Below are 13,092 nucleotides of genomic sequence, written 5' to 3'. Positions count from 1 at the left end.
CATGCAATGTGGCGAAACAACAAACGTATTTTTAAATCCTTAGACCCTAAGCGATAACCCTAATAAAATTGACGCTGATGCAATATAACACGAGGAGAATAGTTATCGAAAGACCTTGCACAATACAATAACATACAGGTGTAACGATTTTGCTTGTTACATGTTTTTATGAAGTCAAATAAAGCCTCGGTGAGGCTGACGTCATGTTTGACAAGTCTGCAAAATATGCACCGCTTGTGTGATTTTGGTATGAATATGTAATTACTAACGAGAATATTTTGTCAGGATCCGAAGCGCATAGTATCGTGGAGAGATCTTAATTGAATATGTATAAATAGAACAATGTAGCATCGATAACAAATACCACGTGACGTGAATGAGACACAAAAATAGTCGTTAAAGACGCTAATAGTGTTATTATACTACAAACTACAAACGATGTTTCTAGAACCACAATTTAGTTTTTATTTGGTTTGTGCTCTGTACTTGTAACAATATAATCGTTTGAAGATTGTGTTTTGCCCTTATCATTGCATGTCACCATGGCGTGGAGATTTATGCGCATTTCTGAGCGTAAACGCATCCTAAGATGAAATGTAAAACACCCGGAGCGGTAATAATTAAAGTGATTTCCTTAAAATGCAAATAAAACTGTTTGGAAGCAGTCGGCGCGGTCGTGCTGAATAAAGGGTTTGCGTGCAGCTAGCAGAATGTCTGGAATGCCCCGTGCGGTTCTGAGAACACGAGCGGCTCTCCATTCCTGCCCTTAGGTAGACGCGTTTTGCACCATTAGGTTTTTCTCCATCTTTATGATGTACCGCCATACAGACTTTTTAAATCACTGATGTGGCATCAGATCTTGATAATATATATTAGCTTTCAGAATAGCAGGTAAACTTTGCCGGTTCGATCAGAAACCTATGCAAACAATAAAAGTATTGAATTTTGGAAGTGGAAAGAGGTATGTTTCTACAATATGTTCAGTTTTCAATAACCGTGGGAAGTGATGCTTAAAGATGATTAATTAGTTTATTGTTAGTGCTGCGGTGCTCTATAATGTTATTACGCGCATCGACAACACGTGGGAAATATTCAAAGACTATAGTTTATTGACCTCAAAAATACTAAAATATATAAACAAAATTTTGACCTGTTAAGTATCACTTAACATTTGGTTTAAAAAAGCGCGATATATTTACATCAAAGTTTCAATAATTTAAATCTCAATTTAGTCAACAGAATGTTAATCAATACCTACATGTAACCGTTATGGTCGAGTTTAATAAAACCTTAAATTAATTTTGCACAGTCGTCAACATTGTTATTGTTATGAGAAACTTGATTCACACTGAATATAAGAATTATTTGGAATATTAGAATTCATGAAAGTTGAATCAATTATTCTTCAAACTAGCCTTTGTGTTCAGCGAAGAAGCTGGCACAGTCGCGGTTTCTTCAAATATGAAGAAAAACAAAAGAGGACATTTAAGTTATTCCACTTTCGAGGTACAGTTTATTATTCATTCGCTACTGGTTGAGTAATAACTTGATCAGCTCTCTTTAAATGGAAATCAGCGTCTTTTGAAGTGGTCATAAATTTTAGCTTAACAAGAGCCAAGCTAACGGAATTATTGTAAAATTTTACAAATGAGGACTGCTCGACATCAGGTCCGATTTCAGCTAACGGTGTCTTCCAAATAGTTTTAAAAATCATTCAGTAGAATGTTGGAAGTTGTTCGTTCACTGTAAAGGATCACATGACCGTGTTATGCGCCGCGTCGTCGCGTCGCCATGCGCGGGCGCATAGCCTTGCCTTTATCCGCGACCGGTCGCTAGATCAATTGAGCCGATTGATTGTTACCATCCACAAATTATGCTAGTCCGTCTGATGTCATGTCCGTCTTGCGGTCTGCATGCTTTTAATGGGCACAATTAGGTCAATCATTTAGCAAATTACATGCTTCGTTAGTTTTCATCTGTCATATTCCCAGATAATTATGTAAAACCAACCTCAATTGTGGTTTATTGACAGAAATAGGAAATCTTGTTATAGCCATAATAATACAAACGGTTTTTTAATATTGTGTGCGCCATGACATGAATGTAATGACAGGAAACGCGCCGACAATTGGGATTTTATTGCTCTAAAGCCGAGGAGCATAGGTACAGACAAACCCATTCAAATTTAGCTTCAATTGGAGAGGTTTAAATGAAGCTATGGCGTTTATTACGACTGAACTAAAAATACATTCAAGTGTACAACAGCAAATAGCAGTGTCAAATAATTCAAACGTAATTAAAGTATCAGTTACTGAATAAACACGAGGAGAAAACGAAAACAATGGTAAAGTTGTAAATAATGTCACTTTGTCGTAAAAATAAATCAAGTTTAAGAAAATATTGGCTCCGATTAAATGGAACCATTGATTTATCCACTGCAGAACAATAGGATATTATATTGCTTATTGGAAATGTAACTGATTGACGTAGAAGTTTTTACAATGCGTAACAAACTAGGCGTCCAGATTGGTTCAAGACTTCCTTTGATGAATCATTTGGGTCAGAAAGCAGACGTCGTAAAAAAGAAAAGGCTGCGTTCAAATTTAATTAGGATTTCGTTCCAAAGAAGGCCTCCATTAATCATTAGGGTATGATAATGGAGAGTGTAGACATTCGCTCTGGCACGTACTCCGCGAAGGTCAGGTTTTATTAGAAGACCACTTGTAACAACTGTCTTTATGTCGTCAGTGTCGTCTACAACTTCACACATTTTCAATACACGACGTGTTATGGAGACATTGGATTGTAATACACAAAGTGAACAAATTGTTCTTTTCCTTGTATCGCTTGTCTGGCCGTGAAAGGTCTGATGTCACCAACTTGAGGCTAAATACAGAAGTTTCGTGAAAAGTTTTTGTGCGATGGACAGACGCACGACGTGCAATGAATAGGTTAAATTGTGAGTGAAAGCTCCGCTGCTGCAATTTCTTCGAACTCATTATGCAATTTCCAGTTTAAAGCCACCTGGCCTTCAGTAATTGTTAGCTTTACATATGTATTTACTTTATAAAAAATAGGTCCCGTGTTAAGGGCATGAGACTCATCATTGAGTAATTTCTCTTCTACCAATAAGTACTGATACAGACTTATGAAATGGATTAACTTGGCGACAAGGGTCGACTATATTACTTTTATGATATGAAGGACGACAATTAGGGCTAGAGATTGTCTTATCTTGGCCGATTACATTGTTTTGTACCGAGGAAACGATGAATCAAGCATTATCTTTGTGTAGGTGTATTCTTCTCCTTATCTCGACAAAAACTTTGCCTTTGTTAATAAATGTTTTTTACTGAAAACGTGTCGATGTTATAACAAATTAATATAACTTCACAATAAATATCAAACATGATAAGACTCTTAAACTCAAGGATAATTACTTAAGTAAGTTGTAAGTAACGTCATGCGTCAGCGCGAGAAATGAAGACGAATGCACACAAGTTTCACAACACAAAGAAACTGTAGTAACCTTATTGTCTCCAGAGAGGACAGCTGTTGTTATATCACGAAACGCAACACCAGGGGACACTACAGTATACACAAGTCACAGAAACACTGAACACGATAGGCAACTGGCACGTGATTTACCAAAATTGACACATTGAATGTATGATGAGCGCAGGGTGCGCAGGCGGCGGAGGCAGCGCCGCGCGCCGCGCCTCGCCTCCGAGCCTCCGACTCGCCTGTATGTACACACCGCCCTCGGTAAATTCTTTGCATAAATAAACGAGAAAGCTCCAGCTAGCCCACTAAACTGTCGCTTCCTTGACACTCACTTCGCGAAACAAGATGCACTGCTTCCGAAACAACTTAAAAGTACCTTACCTTTTACACTGCGCAGTAATGATGTTCTAACACGATCGATGATGGAAAAACAAGCGAAAACCAGGCACAGTCACGTTCGTGCGGATACGTCGAGAGCAATGGCGCCGCGCCGCCGGTTCGTTCGTCGTTTGTCGAGTACAGCGCAGACTAGGAAGGCAAGCCTTGTTTGAACGGTGACGTGAAGCCAGATGGCCTCTTACCTTTTCTGTGCCGGGCGATTCACCTCTGCCTAGAAAGAGATAGCACTATTGAAATCAACTTCGCTTTTTACCTGCGGTGCAGCAACCTATATCACCGGTACGTCGAATAAATTGAACAATGTCAAGTCTGATATTTGCTCGTTTGTCTCGAAAAATTAAGCAAAAAAGAATTATAGTCCTAGCTTCACGTTTCGTGTTACCTATTCTAACAGTGAATAGCTGCGGTTTGCGTGACTGTATTAATGATTCAAATAAAATAAGGCGAGCCAGACACAGAACATGACTATGGCTTATATTATCGTCAATAAGTAGCTTAACCTGAAATACTTATCCCCAAAAACGCATCTGGCCTCCAGACAAATAAAATACGGCATGAAAACTTCTAGAAAGTTGAAACGAAAGAGCCCATAAAACTAACTTCCATGGAAAAGTTTTTGGAGTGCTGCCATCTAGCGGAAAATGCAACATTCTTAATCATTTACACTGAACTACAGAGCACGTAACAACTGCGGAATTTATTGATGAGTTCTCGAGTCTGAGGTTCAACAGAAAACCGGTAGATGGCGCTAATAGATATCATAAAAAATGAGGTTTCCGATATTACTGAAATACAGGCATACAAAAGAGATTCAAGGAAAAAAATTACTTAATAAATTAGTTTTCATGAAACCCGACGAGGGTCCACTGTGTATCCCAACGGTTACAAAAATGGATACCTTTTTGAATCGCATGAAGCTTTTCACAGAATTCTATGCCCCTTTAGTCGTTAAATTGATTTAATAAAATAGTAATAATAAGTGCCTATTGAATGCATATTTACAAATAAAGGCAGAAAGCTGTTTTGAAAGGAATCTCTTTGACTATGTACGCGAAGCCGGCTAGTGTGAAGCTACATTTAATCGATACCGAGGTAATAACGATTTATCAATGTGTTCGATGTCAGATCGTGAAAGTCAAAATCGATTAGCAGCTTTTTGATTGAATGTTTAACAAATAGAAAGTACTGTTGTGATTTTTTTGACGTAAGTACTATGTTTATGTAGCGTTCCATTTTGTCAAAGAAATTAGTGAGCATGAATTTCTTGTTGTACTTTTTAATCGATTTGAAGTGGCTTAATATTAATCGATTAAGGATACCACTGATCCGGATAAACGACGTTGATTTCTTAGAATTCCAGTAAATCCGCTGGCTAGTTTGTTTTGCCATAGTTAAGTTAGAAGCGCAGTATACTCACTTATCTTTATAATTGACACAAGGAACCACTTTCGCTGGCATTACTAATGGAACTTCAGAACATATCGACAGCCAGGACGTACCGCTGATAAATCCGAGTCTAGAATCAGTGTCCACTTTCGAATAGTCAGTAGTCTTTATATTATTTCATTTAGGATGTAATAAATTGGTAGGGGCTTGCGAATCCATAGATCACGAGTTAAGGTGCTTTACTACGGCCGCGGGTAAAATATTAGATTTCTGCCCGTTGACTAGGAGCTACGAAGTTTTCTTCAGAGGCATTTTTCTCTAAATATTTTAAGGCTTGTTGATTTCAGACTACATACTACTTTTTAGCAGGTACTAATTATTGCAAACTAGAAGAATTACAAAAATGAGGAAATAACTGTCGTAAGATATTAATGTTAATCCTTCCACCGATTTAGAAAGCCCATGTAAAAAGTGGGTGCCAAAAAACGAAAAATAAGTCTTCATAATCTGCATTTAACAACACTACTTTCGCACAAACGGTGTTAAGAGGGTTTAAAGTTAATTGGCTACTAAATCATTAACGTCTTATCTTCTATTTTCTACGCTTACCTAAATACTTAAAAGCTTAAATTGATCAAGTGGCTCTTACTGCAAGTTTTTTGGACGCAGTCATTTTTCCTCCTGTCGTAATTAATTATTTACAGCTTTAAATAAAATGTTAGTCACCTGAAAGGTAGATGACATTGCTCGTTTCTTGAAAATATATTGCATTAGTGACAGATTCAAGGTTTCGAAAGGATTTAATGCAACGCAATAAAATTGTTTGCAATGTACTGAAAAATTACATAAGCGAAACGTTTAATAAAATGTTTCACGCTGTATTATTACGTCACCACTGGAAATTATGTATTTGTAAATGGTTTTAACTCCATCGATTCGTAAATAATTGACAATCAAATATGTACATATATGACAACAGTTGATAAATGTAATTAAGATGTAAAGGAAAAAAAACAAGTGAATGCGAACACCCGGGTACTTTCATCGTAAGAAGGCTTGTAACATACGATGGGTACAACAAATATGATAGTATCAATATTCCAAGTATTAGTAGTACGCGTTATTACCGCTCCTAAGTTTCGTGGCTCGCTGTCGACAGCTTCAAAGCTCGCCGCGAGCTTTCACCGACGATGGCTGCCGTTTATTATTTTACTGGCAACAGCTGAGCTGTCACGATAATGTACGGTCAACAGTTTAATTAAACTAATACTGCATCACACTTTTACCTTTTACATCTAGAAGATTATGTTCTGTTGCCTGACTGATTGCCTAGACAGCTTATCATGGGGTGAGAAGTACAAATGCGTTTTACACTTGTTTTTTTTTTTACAAAAGTTACATTTAGCGATGGGGCCTTTGTTTGATGAAACTTGTATTGTTTAATATTTACAGCAGCTGTTAAGTATTAAGAGCCCATTTCATTATTTGACATCTGTAATGTTTTGAATCATCTTAAATGAACTATGGAATATTACAGAACTTGTTACTTATCTATTTATTCAAGCTATTTCGTGATTTTGTGGTATTAAAGAGTTATTCTGTGAACTGATTTTTTCATATAAAAAGACGTCCAATATATCTTGATACAAAGCGAAAAGAGCAACAGTCTTGTCATACATAGTACTTTTTCTATGTCTCTTCTGTCTCAAGACTTAATAGTTACTCTACAAAGTGATGGATTGGTATAACTATCTCAAATGGACATTAAAATTCACATGTTATAGTTCTTTATGCTAGTGTTAATCTAATTGTTTTAAATTCTCTAATGGCATACAAAAAGTTTTCTGTTTAATTTATGCTGGCATTCACCATCTGTGTTTGAAGCGTAAAAATGATATGTGGTAGTGTTTGCATGTATTATTATGTTTGGCAAATTATGCCTGGGAGAATTATTGCTATTAGTTTCTTGATAATGAATGGCTTATTCTCACAACTTCTTCATTTTTTTGTTCTTCTTTTTTCCTTTAAGACGTTTTAATTTATTTTTGCAAATACTGAAGACACCTTCAGTTCAACAAGTGACACACTTATGAAGTTTCAAGTGCGACCAGTTTTTTTTTACAAAAATGTTAACAAGTAGATTGCAAAAAACGACAATTTTCCTTTGAATATTAATACTTAAGACGTTTTACAGAAAGATACTTATAACGTTTTCGATAAAAACAAATATTTGTTTAATTGATACAAATTTTAGGCTAAAAAAAAAGTAATGGACTGGAAATAGATTAGAAGTTGATCTATCCATGGTAAGTGGTGATTAACCTCAATTCGTTTGTGTCGTCATTGTGTGGTTTTTATATGCGAAACACCATCAACGAGATCAGCGAAGATCAGCCATTATGGAGACATCACTGCTTATTTTTTCAAGGAGTCCGATCAAGGTCATTAAGAAAATGTTTTAAATATAATCGTTTCATTCCATTTTTGAACACAATTTTACTGCTGGTTGCAAGATCGAGCAAAGTGAAGCTTTTGTGCGTGTTTCGTCTGAATATTATGAAGATTTTGCATCTCCTGGAATTCAATTCATTCGGATGTAGTGCCTCCAGAGTAGGTACGCATTAAGTTTGTGAGCTGATGAAGTGACTCTACATAGTTGAATACATAAATTTATTTTTCAAAATTACTCTGTATCTATCCTATGAAATAAAGGTAAACTTTTCCTGATAAGCCATACCTACATAAATTCGAACTATTTACACAAACTTATTCACATATTCGCGGAATTTAGGGTGTCAAAATTAACTCCATGTATCAATTCCCAGCTGGTTAGTTGCCAGTTAAATACAACAAACGCTTATTCACGACATTCACATCTGCCAATTGTGCGAATGATAACACTTCTCAGGAATAATGTGAGTCAAGTTTGTGATAAGGGCATGATAAGAGCTTAATGATAAATATGCGTAAACTACGCTAAAAGGCGTCCCTGTTTAAGCGCTCTTTTGTTTTCGGTTCTGATAATATGGCACTTATTTTGAGGGCACTGTATGAAAAAATAATCATAGCTATCAAATTATGGAAAAAAAATTACATATTATGCTAACTCGTCCTAACTAGCTATATTATCCTAACTTTACCAGTTAGGTATTTCGCGTGGACGAGCTTAAAAATACAGTCAAGCATGACAAAGACCTTCAATTGTACTTTCACAGGAAATCCCTTTGCCCGTGAAGGACCTGTGTCTATGCGGACTCTTTCAGGGGGAGTAACCCTCCACCATTTACACTATAAACAAACAAAAAAACTGAAAGTTATCTAGGTATAATATATTAACTTAAGTAATAAGTAGAAACAGTGCCCATTTCGCACATTGTTCTCCATAGCCCACAGCGATAGTCGCAATTGCCTGTCATATCTAATCTCAGATTCGTAAAAGGAAACAAACTCTTGGGGCTATAATTTTAACGAGACAACTCTCAAATGTAATTTAGTTTGCCTTGTAGTACTTACCTATCTAGATTTACGTACGTACCTTTTTTTTTGGAGAAAGTGTAATTATATAAGTAAGCGCTTTTAATCGGTGACCTTATGAAGTAATTATAGAATTTAAGTTTGCGCAATAACTGTAAGTAGGTATGGGTGGAAAAGAAAGTTGTGCACTGAACGTATGCACTAGGCTGCTCTTATGCTATACCCACAAAACATAAAATCAACTATTTCCCGAATGGTTAATTCTTCAACTGCTTTTGTAACAGAAGTAAGTCCAGGTAGTTTTAACTTAGTGTAATTTATATCTTAAGTATTTCCGAAAACATTTTAGATATCTTAATTGCACGAAATTGTACGCTAGTACTTACTTTTAAATTCACCAATTTCAGAGATAAACCACAACACTCGAACATACAAACTTTACCTCTAAATAATACCAAGAACTCATAATAATGGTAATAGCTCATTAAACGATAACTAAAGCCTAAGCTTGATTGTATATAATTTTCGCGTTATTTGTCTAAGTTTGCGCAGGAGTTTTTGCTCTCACTGTCGAGTGGCCGACTTTCATCCTGGCCAATTAAGGGGCTCAGTTATAACAAGCTTTTATACTAGTCGTTTAAGTGAACCATATAAACGTTTTGTTTTATGTTTATATTTTAATGAGGTATATGAGCTATGCGTGCTTAGATATTATCTTATTATATTGTACAATTTGTTTACATTTAGAGTAACCGCAAATTGAACACTAAACAGCCGGCCGACACTTGACCCGATGGATGGATAATTTTTTAAAAGAAAATCTTAATTAAAATCAAGGATTTTAGTCGGTCTGATATCAGTTATACTTATACCTGATCTGTGATATTTGCGTAGGTACTAGTCATCTTGATACTGATTTATGAGTTCAAACAAACTATCGGCCGACTAAAACTTTGCAGAGTGCACTAAGAATCGTTAAGTTACGGTCATTCATATAAAATTAACCTGCCTGTTGTACTCACACGTATTTGTTTGTAATGTCCTTGTCTATGTGTGTTTTGGTGTACAATAAAGAATATTCTATTAAATTCACATCTCTATTATGAACAAAAAAATATAAGGCTATTTTTGTAGCGAATCATATCATATATTATCATGTAATTGTATGATTATTTACTCATTGTTTTTGTTTTAAATTAATTTGTTTACAATCGTTAGGTGTTATATTCTATTTTTAGACGTGGCCTTCATTTTTTTGGGGATTTTACCATAGTATGTTGTTCTACTAATTCATTTTTAATGGTTCCAACTTCGAAAATACTGGTAGGCAGTTCTATTTTTAAAACCATTCTAGACTTTTTTAGAATAATTGGGCATGAAGTGATTAGCAGTGTCTAAAGTTCTCAATTCGTTTTTATATAGAGATCTAAGAGAATAGTGCGCCCGCGCCGGTAGACCGTAAACACTAATTAATACTGAATGCAGTAGAGCCTTAAGTACAGGCAAGCACTAAACGATTTCAATAGCAGTAATATTTAATAGCAGTTTTTTTGTTGTTCAGCAGTTGTTCAAATAATAAGGTCATACTTATCATCACATAAGAAAGTGCCATTTAATGTATATTTTTTCCTAAAAGTGTACGGTATTTTACTCAATTCCATTGAGGAATTTGTACCTTACAAACTTAAATCGATCGATACTCAAAAAGTAGGGATAAAAACTCAACCCCACTTTTTCAAAACAGAATATTCTGACTGTTAGTTCAAGTACCTATCTATTTATTAAACAAAGAAATGTGATACATTAGATGTGTGCACTATTGTACCTCATCCCGAGGCACGCGTGCATCCTGCATGATTGGTAAACATCAACTGAACTGCATGACCCTCGCGCCTAGCGGCATACACGTGTATGCGTCTGCGCACACTTCCTGTTATTACCTATTTGTTTAAACAGCGATTTGCAGAATCACTGGCAGTTAACAATTTTTGCTAGTAACAGGTGTTGGAAGTAACTGTTTTAGAATATTTTAGATTCCGACCATAGAAAAAGAATTTAGTTGTCTTAGCTCTTTAACACAATGAGATTGCTAAGACTCCGTATTTTGTATGCGGCTAACAAAGCTGTCAAGGATAGGTACGTTACATACAAATAAGTATGTTATATACTTAGTGTTCATACACTGATTGCTATTGATATTTGACCCTATGTACTTACCAATGGAAACAATTCCAATAATTGCAAGTCTCAAGTTTCCGATGCTCTTATCCAAGAACGTGAACTAATGAAAAACCCAACAGTGTATATTGACACCAATCAATGCTTGATAAATTATAATTGTCGACAATAACTACATTGATACCATATTGCTACTCAATATTACAAGAATTGTAATAAAAGCTATCAAGTTGTTCCTAGATATATTACTACAGCCACTGCTGTCAACGAATGCATTGACTGTTAGAAATTTTGAATACAGAACAAGACTAATCATAGTTCCAAATTCAAATAAAATTAAAAAGCGAAATCCACGTTCGAATCCTGGCCACTTACATAACTTGAAACATCAGAAGCTCATTACTGGCCGTATGAAAGTCTTACATGAATTTAATAACTGTGATCAGTCTTAAGATAGCTGTATCTTGTTCTAAAGCTCAATGTGAATCTGGCACTTTCTATCAGTAATGTGCTTTAACATAAAGCAATGAATTTGTAATGTTTAGAAACGTTTACTACAAAGTCATAGTAAAAGCATGGAGAGACATCGTCGTTTGAATGAGGTAAGGTTGTTTATCTCGTAGTAAGATCTCTCCTACAAGCTCTAGTGTTTATGGGATACGCACTTCAGGCTATAACTGTCACTTTTAAAAACATTTGTGTCGTTTACGACTGGGTGATTAACTGAAGTGACTAAGTTAATTTTAAGGACGGCTCGAAGTTAAGTGGTCTTGCTTAGTTTCAAGAAATACAAACGCATTTAAGAGATAGAGTGATCAATACAAAATCTTATATGGCATCTATAAAATTATGTAGGTATTCTTTCCAGTTTACACAAACATCCTATATAATTTCTATACTTATTACAGTCATAATAATTGTCGTAAGTCATTGTCCCAAAGATTACCGATATCATAAATAAAAGTTAGTCGATTCGAGTTTAGGATTCGATTGCCTTTTAAGGCCTCGGCGAAAGAGGACCGCCTCTGTAGGTGGTCCCATAGAAGCCGGCAACTACCTGATCAAGCTAGTTATTATAAAATCTACCACTAATAGAGAAAGGAGTATAAAGTTACTTCAATCAATTATGTGGAATCAATGTAAATTTTGGCATTAAAGATGATTCAACTTTTTGACTGCGGTTGTTTCTGATAATTTATAAGTATTCCACTTGCAAACAAATAGATAATTTTTAAGGGATTTGGATACACGGTTTTGGTGTTTTTTGACTTTCTGCCTTTGTAGCAAAGAGCACACTTTTTCTGGTAGTGTCAATCAGTTACCACTCAAAATTACTATTAAATTGAATTAGCTGATTTGCCTACAAATTATAATGTTGCTAACAGTAATAAATAACTTTAATACATTACGCACATGAACCATAGAGGTATGTTCAAAGCCTTTTATTACTTCTTCAAAATTGCAAAGAGGTTCGATGCCCTTCAATTTACAGTTAGTTTACATAAACTACGTCATATAGCTATTATTTAACTGGTTAATATTTTAAGTGATCTATTACAATCAAGAATTTATTGTTGTAAATTGCTATTTAGTGGCGCGAACAGTCCACCTGTAGGCAGTTATATTTTTTTTATTGATTGGCATTAAACCTATCAATTATTCTTCGGAACTACACGTGCGAATCAATGTTTATTTTGATTTACTTGCCTATAGTCAAATTAACGTGGTGGGATTGCCTAAGGGAATGTTCATATTGTGAACCTAGCTGTAATCTGTCTCTTTAAAACCGATGACCCGATGGTTGGCATTTTTTCTTAAAGAATTCGTCATTTCTGAACCATGCACAAACATTTCTACCGGAGCTAGGAATAACAAAACGATTGGTTGTAAATTAATGATTCCAATTTGCCAAATTAGTAGCGTTACATTAAAAGAGATCTAGGAATGTAGTTTTGACAATCTACTTATAGTATAAAATAAAGCCATCAGCATTGGTATTTCCGTTAATTATAAAATCTGCGGTGTTTATAACATCCTCCATTCTTGGATGTCCCGTTACATCAAGTGGACCTAGATCCAAGGAGTTATGTGCTCGATTACATTAATTAATACTCTCGATTAGTTCCAGAACCATGTAATACTTAATTTTGG

At 35.3% G+C, this 13,092-nt stretch overlaps 1 protein-coding gene across 1 annotated transcript in view; it reads right to left on the bottom strand.

The window, feature by feature from the left end:
- LOC110383792 (insulin-like growth factor-binding protein complex acid labile subunit) overlaps positions 1–4,050 on the bottom strand; it is a 33,003-nt gene extending 28,953 nt beyond the window's left edge. Inside the window, 1 exon segment of the mRNA XM_021344692.3 lies at positions 3,886–4,050. The gene's annotated coding sequence lies outside the window, so the exon portion shown is untranslated.
- Positions 4,051–13,092: the final 9,042 nt, after the last annotated feature.

Source organism: Helicoverpa armigera, chromosome 3 (assembly GCF_030705265.1).
Source record: "Helicoverpa armigera isolate CAAS_96S chromosome 3, ASM3070526v1, whole genome shotgun sequence".
Taxonomy (NCBI): domain Eukaryota; kingdom Metazoa; phylum Arthropoda; class Insecta; order Lepidoptera; family Noctuidae; genus Helicoverpa; species Helicoverpa armigera.
Note: the sequence above shows the minus strand (reverse complement) of the source record. Positions and strands in the feature narration are given on the sequence as shown.